This window comes from Puntigrus tetrazona, chromosome 4 (assembly GCF_018831695.1).
Source record: "Puntigrus tetrazona isolate hp1 chromosome 4, ASM1883169v1, whole genome shotgun sequence".
In the NCBI taxonomy this organism is placed as follows: Eukaryota; Metazoa; Chordata; class Actinopteri; order Cypriniformes; family Cyprinidae; genus Puntigrus; species Puntigrus tetrazona.
In genome coordinates this window covers 23,416,355-23,416,678 of record NC_056702.1, presented here as the reverse complement: position 1 = coordinate 23,416,678, position 324 = coordinate 23,416,355, and positions in this window count along the sequence as shown.

The window sequence follows — 324 nt, the reverse complement described above, 5'->3', positions numbered from 1 at the left end:
AAATAGAAAGATCTCTGTGTGAGTGTGTGTGTGTGTGTGTGTGTGTGTGTGTGTGTGTGTGTGTGTCTGTGTGTGTGTGTGTGTGTGTGTGTGTGTGTGTGTGTGTGTGTGTGTGTGTGTGTGTGTGTGTGTGTGTGTGTCTGTGTGTGTGTGTGTGTGTGTGTGTGTGTGTAATAAATGTAATAAAATAAAATAAAATGTATCATTTAATAAAATATAAAATAAAATATAAATTTGTCTTTGATTTGACTTATTGATACCATTATTATTATTTGTTATTATTATAAAATACTGAATTTGTTCCTAATAAAGACGCTTGTTCTG